Raw genomic sequence first — 7138 nt, 5'->3', positions numbered from 1 at the left:
GTGTGTGTGTGTGTGTGTGTGTGTGTGTGTGTGTGTGTGTGTGTGTGAATGTAAACACACAGAAGTACACACAAGCACATGTATGCATCAGAAGTCAGTCTTGCATGTTATTCCTCAAGACTCATTCACCTTGGTTCTTGGTTTTCTGTTTCGTTTTTTCATTTGTGTGTTGGTTGATAGGGTCCACCAATGACCTGAGTTTGCCATGTAGGCTAGGCTGGCTGGTATGCAAGCCTGAGGGATCTGCCTGTTTCTCCACTCCAGCTCTGAAACTACAAGTGCATGCCTGGCTTTAAAACTTTCCATTCACATCATTTCTTCTTCTCCTCCTCCTTTCCAATCCTTGCCCATCCCCACACTCATTCTCAAAACCATGCCTCATTTTGCTTAATTAATATATATTTTATGTAAAATATATATTTATATATTATGTTAGATTATATATGTAAGTATTATAGTCTGGTCCTCGATATTGTGTGGTGTGGCTGCTGATATTACCGATAACCGCCCAGCATCTAGACGCACCTGGGAGAGAAGCCTCCATGCATCGCTGTCAGGTATGACCTAGATTAGGTTAGTCTCCAGTCCTGCCTGTGAGAGATTACCTACATTGGGTCAATTGAGGTGAGGAACACTCAGTTTACCTGTGAGCAGCATGATCCCACAGGCTGTGCTTCTAAACTAAATGTGGAGAAAGCAGACTGAGAACCAGCATTTATCTCTCTCTCTGATCCCCCATGACGAACGGCCTCAAACCCTTGCCACCAAGTTTTCCAAACTGCAACGAACGGTACCATAGAACACTGCAGCAAAAGAATCCATTCATCCTTTGATTTTCCTCTGTTGGGTGTTCTATCACAGCAATGGAGAAGTAACGAAAACACACCACAAACATCATCCTGTAAGCTGTCTTCACTCCCAGTCTCTAGCTTCTTTTTGGCCCTTGTAGGGATGTGGAATAATAAAACAGTCTTTACAGACAGGCAAACAGGTTAGGCTTGAACTTTATGTCTGTCACTTACTAGTAAACCTCTCCTTTGGACTCAATTTCTGCTTCTGCAAAATGGGATCTAGGCTACAGACCCTATGAATTAAGTAAAACCATAAGGAAATCTTCCACTGCAGCTAAGTGAAACAATTTTAATTTCTCCTTATTTAATAACTGAGGATTTGGTTGTCAATCTTTATCAGTATGTATTCTGCTGGAATTAGATCATTTCCTCCAACTCCCAAACTGGCTGTTTTCATTCTTTGATACCAACCTACTGTTTTTTCCTACAACTCAGGTCATGGCCATGTTAATTTCCCAGGTTGTGCTGGAACAAATTGTCACAAACCACACAGCCTAGGACAACAGAAACTCATCTTTTCACAGTTACTGAATATTAGAAGTTCAATATCGGGTATCCAAAGTGTGCAAATTTCTTCGTGTAGGCGTCTGTAGAGTCCGTCATCTCGCGGTTCCTGGAGGAGTACTTTGAGCTCCCCTTGGCAGCGGCTGAAGTTGATGGACACCTATCTCCTTTACATAGTGCTGACCCTGGTGATGGAGTATGGCTACTGTCTCCTCGTGGGCATCTTCCCCTTCAACTCTTTCCTCTACAGCTTCATCTCTTGTGTGGACAGCTTCATGCTAGCGGTTTGCTTGAGAGGAGAGATCAACCCCCAGAACATGGCAGATTTCCAAGGCCTCTACCCAGAGCGAGCCTTCACTGACTTTGTCTTTCTCAGCACCATCCTGCACCTTGTCATGAACTTCATTGGCTGACCTGCTCCCAATTCCTTAGTCGAGTTCACTGTTTGATATCCCCTGGATATCAAGAAGTCTTGAGATGGTGGCTTACTGAACACTGATTCTTCAGTTTATACTTAACTATGACTCTCACTGGGTATGCGCTGGGGAGTCCACAGAACTCCCTTTGCTCTGTTAGACCAGCTTCACAGTGTATATCTCTTAACTCTGCCTTCCCTTCAGTGTAACCCTTACTTTCCACATTAAAAAACTTTCTCTGCTGCTCTTCTCCGTGTTCCACCACCACCACCCCCCAAAAAAAAACAAAAAAAACAAAAAAAAAACAAAGTTCAGTATAAAGGCTTAAAGGGGGCCATACTACCTCTAGTGATGCTCCAAGGAGACTCAGCCATCAGCCCTTTTTGTGTTTTCAAGGCCATTCTCTCAGCTCTGCCTGTGTGCTCCTATCACCTCCTCTTCCTCTTTCCCCTCCTCCTCCTTCTTCCCCCTTTTTCTGTCTCTCCATTCAGTCTTTCCTTATTTTCCTTCCTTCCTTCACTCCTTCCTCTCTCTCTCTCTCTCTTTCTTGCTGTTAATAGTTAGTTGATTTCCATTCCATCCAGAATGACCCTCTGTACTCCAAGCTAGCCTCATGCTCATGTTCTTCCTGGCTTGGGTTCCTAGAACTGTGATGACAGGCATGTGGCATCACATTTAGAAGACAAAATCCTTTCCTCTGTGTCATCTCTCCTCTGTGCCTCCTCTTAACACAACTGTCATTGGATATAGAACCTATCTAGAGAATCCTGGACAGAATCTTCATCCCAAAATACTCAATTTAATGATTATTTTCAAAATAAGATATTATTCACAGGTTCTAAGGGGGCAGTGAGGACATATCTTTTCAAGGGTTCTTTCTTTGGCCTACTGTATGCATTATCAGGCTCAGGAAAAGAGTAGTGACTGTGGAAAATGGCACACAGTCTGGTTGTTTTTAAGTTCTCGTCATAGCTTGTGTTTCTTCTTATTGTTGTTTTCATATGCATGAGTGGTCCACGAAGAGTGAACAACTTATAAAGGAGTAGGTCTTGTCTGCTGCTGTAATAAATTGCCTGCTGCTGCCCTGACGAGAGCAACTTAAGTCAGGAAAGGTTTATTTCAGCTCACCTCTCCAGGTTATAGTCCATCAAAATGAGGAAGTCATCGTCACAAGGGCCCAAGGAAGCTGTTTTCATCTGTAATTGGGAACAGAGAGATGAGTGGACTCATCCTAGTACTTAGCTTATTCTCCTCATTTGTACAGTCTAGAAGCCCCTGCTCAGGGAAGGCCCACCCACCCCCGACACACATACACACAATTAAATAGGTCTTTCCACATCTAGATGATCCCTCACAGCTCAGGGCTCCATCTCACAGATAACTGTAGAATGTGCCAAGCTGACACATTATCTGTCCACATTGACACTAACCATCATGTAATGTACAAGTAATGGATAAAAAGTAATGATGAGAGAATTAAAACTATGCACTGTGTTAAAATAAGATTGAGTGGAGGGGAGAGACGGCTCAATAGTTAATAGCAAAACACCCAGGTTTGGTTCCCAGAACCTACATAGAAACTCACAATTACCTGTAAATGCAGTTCCAGGGGATCCAATGGGCTCTTCTGTCCTCTTTGGGCACTATATGTACATGATGCACAAAAATTCATGTATGCTCACACTCTCATACAGATCTTTTTTTAAAAGGTTTAGGGTAATACAGTAGGTTGGTTTTTCTAGTTTTCCTCAAGTTTTGGTCACTTTAACATGAAGTGTGTACAACCAATACTAAAATATCTGATTAAAAGTAAATATACCAGCACTCAGTGAGGTAGAAGCAGGAGGATCACTGTGAGTTTGAGGCCAGCCTGGTTTACAAAGAAAGTCCAGGACAGCCAAGGCTACACAGAGTAACCTTGTCTCAGAAACCCAAAAATAAATGGATAGATAGAGAGCACAATTTTTCCCAATGTTTCACAAAATTTCTTATTATAAAATTACATAATCCATTTTTATTAATGTGAGTTGACCCCACTTTCTTCTTATTTGGCCTCAAATCAACATGGCTTCCAGCTTAACCTTGGTATGGCAGAATCCTTTCTTTCTGCCATTTAAGCTCTTATATGCCTCCTGGATGAATTATTTCCACAGTGTATCTTCTTAAATGCTAGTAAATTACCAGAACCATGTCTGTTTTTCTCCAGGGTGTCCAGTAATCTTACTGGTCCTTCCTCAAAGAGTTAACCTATGTTCTGGCCTCAGTAAACATTCCTGCCATGCAGTTTAGATTATGTGTCCATGTATTTACATTTGATACCCAAGGAATTACATGATGAATCATTAATGGTGGCACAAATCTCTAAGCCCTTCTAGAATTTGGTGCTCCTACTGTCTAGATATGTTGAGGAGGAACTGGATCACTCGATCCTTCTTATAAGACCTTCTCTTGCTTTTGTAGCCATGGACTTATACAAGATACTTCATGCTGTCATTTATTTTGTATGCCTCTCCTATATTGTCAGAACCAGGGAAAGGTTGGACTCAGAGTAAGTTTGAATTCTTCAAAACTGTCACCATTATTTTACTCTCATATAGGAAGATGAGGATAGCATACTGTGTATCCAGGTATCCATTTATTTAAGATCATATTTGCATAACTAGTCCTTAAATTTATTCCTATGTTCTCTTTTCTCTGGTGCATTTATGTCCTAACAAAGGGTTTTAAGTCCACATGTTGAAAAACTTTTCTCTCTCCTCAAGATGTCATGTATGCAGAATATTCTAAAATGCCAGATCAGCAACGGAGAATTAGTGTTTTCTCCTTCATATTTATCAAATATATTTTTAAACATTTGGCCAGAGCTTTAGTCTATGGGATATTTCCTGGTCCCTCATCCACCATCCTTCAGTCATTGGCTCCAACATTGAGAACTGACCTAGATCTGAATTCTTTGTTGTTGTTGTTTTATTTTTAATTCTTTATTTTTTTAATTTTTTATTAATTACACTTTATTCATTTTGTATCCCCCCATGAGCCCCTCTCTCCTCCTCTCCAGATCCCACCCTCCCTCCCCTTTCTGCATGCATGCCACTCCCCAAGTCCACTGATAGGGGAGGTTCTCCTCTCCTTTCTGATCTTAGTCTATTAGTTCTTATCAAAATTGGCTGCATTGTCCTCTACCTTGGCATGGTAAGGCTGCTCCCCCCTCAGGGGGAGGTGATCAAAGAGCAGGCCAATCAGATTATGTCAGAGGCAGTCCCTCTTCCCATTACTATGTAACCTACTTGGACACTGAACTGCCATGGGCTACATCTGTGCAGGAGTTCTAGGTTATCTCCACGAATAGTCCTTGGTTGGAGTATGAGTCTCTGGGAAGTTCTCTGTGTTCAAATTATCTTGTTCTGTTGCTCTGCTTAAGAGAGGACCCTAACTAAAATGATCAATCCCCATCCTGAAAGGCAAAAGGATGGACATCAGAAGAAAAAGAAAATAGGAAGCAACCTCGGAACCTGCTACAGAGGGCCTCTGAAAGCCAGAAGAAAACAGGAAACAACCTTGAAACCTGCCACAGAGGGCCTCTGAAAGCCTCTACAGTATAGACTGTCAAAGCAAATGCTAAGCCTGATGGCCAACTGATGGGCAGAGTGAATGGAATTTTATGTAAGAAGTGGGAAATAGTAAGAGCTGGAGGAGACGGGAACTCCACAAGTAGATCTGAATTCTTGAGGAAGAAAATAACATTCTACTGTGGCAGAGGCAGAGACTGGTGACTGCAGAGTCCGCATGAACTTTAATCGGCTCCTTCTGGCCAGGAATCAATGCTGAGACCTGTGGAGACCACTGAACTACATTGGCTATCTCACAGACTGGGTCTAGCAAGCCTCAAGTCTGTGTTGATGAGAAATGTGATCTATATTTTTCTGCCACCAACTCTCCAGCCACGTGATCACTCTAGTTTGATCATTCTTCCTTGTAGCATTTTTCTCCCTTACATTTCTCTGGCTATACATCTCTCACAGGGGAAGGTATTTCCAGAATGTGTATCTATCCCTATGCACATACAGAGACTAGCTAAACATATGCTCTTGGAAAGTTCTTAATCTTGGTTGTTTCTCAACTCTGTGTGACCTTAGCCTCCATGCACACTTCATCTTGTCTTCAGTTTACTTAAGCTGCTATCTTCTCATGGGCTCTGAGCATGCAAGACAGTTCTACTTTGTCTGCCTCTTAGGTGTCTATGTTGTATTTATAGCACATGCTCACTGAATGTGTCCTTACCAGGCCCATAACTTGTTCCAGGGAAATCATAAAAATGAGAGAAACTCCTATATCTGTTTTCAAGTCTGTAACATTTCAAAACTTTCCACATTCCCTTTCAGTAGGCTAACATGCACACTAAGCTTATTTCTTCTGACTTCCACCAACCTCATTTTTCTCCACCCTCTCTGCAGTCATCTTGAGCACATGTTGGTATATTCCGCCCATTGGCTTTTTAGTATGTCGTGTTAACATGCATGTCGTGTTAACATGCATGTCGTACTGACAGATCTTTGCTACTCCTTAACCATCTCCCTGCTCTTTTGATAGAATAACCATTTCTTTACAGTACCAAGCAGCAATGCCTTGAATTGCGTGTACTAAATTTGGTGTCCCAGTTCTGCATAACTGTGATAGAAGGCTAAGATGGCTAGCAGTGAGGGATGCTATGACTTGGAACAACATGAAGCGATTTTCTCAGTTCACTGCCTCTCTCTTCCAGCTCCCGTTACTGCCCTATGAAAGTGAGGTCACTGGACACTGTGGGAGAAAGCAAGAGGAAAACAAAGAGACAAAGCCAGGACTTGGATGTGCCGGAAGTGCTGATCCAATGTTAGAATGGCTTGCTCTGCACATTTTGTAACAGGAGAGAGCAAAATGCTCTAAGACTGAGTCAGCCATCCTGTTGGTTTCTACCCTTTCCTAAAGTAATAGAGAGTCCTTCATAATTCCTTTAATTCTCATCTACTAACATCACTTTCTAAAAACAGTCTCCTTTTTCCAAAGTACTAACACTCTAAATGACATCGTCTTGTACAGGTGACATTCCTGAATGCAAGCACATCAAGAAGTCAATAAACATTTTATACAAGAATTCCTTCTTAGCTTCGTTTCCAGTTTAGTGTTTGCATATGTGTGATGACACCTGCCTGTATACTCTTCCTCCTGGTCAATAATTAAATTATCTCTCAGTTTGCTAACCCTAACTTGTGCTTCATTAGGCCTCTCCCAGCGAGGATTGAACATACCCATTTCCAGGACTTTCCACATTGACTCAACATGAATCCCCTCCCTAACTGAGCTCCTTTCTCCATGCCCTCAAATTTG

The 7138-nt window shown here is 42.0% G+C and overlaps 1 pseudogene; it reads left to right on the top strand.

Moving 5' to 3' along the window:
* Window positions 1-542: 542 nt before the first annotated feature.
* On the top strand, window positions 543-1768 carry LOC129674041 (dolichyl-diphosphooligosaccharide--protein glycosyltransferase subunit DAD1-like; annotated as a pseudogene).
* Window positions 1769-7138: the final 5370 nt, after the last annotated feature.

The sequence above is a fragment of the Psammomys obesus genome, unplaced genomic scaffold (assembly GCF_907164565.1).
Source record: "Psammomys obesus unplaced genomic scaffold, mPsaObe1.curated_primary_1811, whole genome shotgun sequence".
Lineage (NCBI taxonomy): Eukaryota > Metazoa > Chordata > Mammalia > Rodentia > Muridae > Psammomys > Psammomys obesus.
This window is presented reverse-complemented; position numbering and strand designations above follow the sequence as displayed.